This window comes from Saccopteryx leptura, chromosome 1, assembly GCF_036850995.1.
Source record: "Saccopteryx leptura isolate mSacLep1 chromosome 1, mSacLep1_pri_phased_curated, whole genome shotgun sequence".
In the NCBI taxonomy this organism is placed as follows: Eukaryota; Metazoa; Chordata; class Mammalia; order Chiroptera; family Emballonuridae; genus Saccopteryx; species Saccopteryx leptura.
Genome location: NC_089503.1, coordinates 68,870,748 through 68,871,055, shown reverse-complemented (window position 1 = coordinate 68,871,055; position 308 = coordinate 68,870,748).

The window sequence follows — 308 nt, the reverse complement described above, 5'->3', positions numbered from 1 at the left end:
GCTGCGTCGTGCGAAATGAGCTAGGGGAGGGGAAATGTGCGGTAAGAGGGCGGGGCCGTTGAACAAACACAGGCGTGATTGGCTCCTCCGACAACGTCACAAGCCCCTCCTCCGGCTCTTCCGCAGAACGTCGCGGCACAGTCTCCTCAATGCTCCTACCCTTTTCGCAACACCTAAAGGCTCGGAGGTGTGGTGGAAGAGACGGCCCCTCTCATTGGCCAGTTCATAAGGGGCTGTTCGGTCATTTGTTACCATAACAACTCATTCAAGGAGGCCAGTAGGCCTGACGGGGGGCGCTCTTCTCGAGA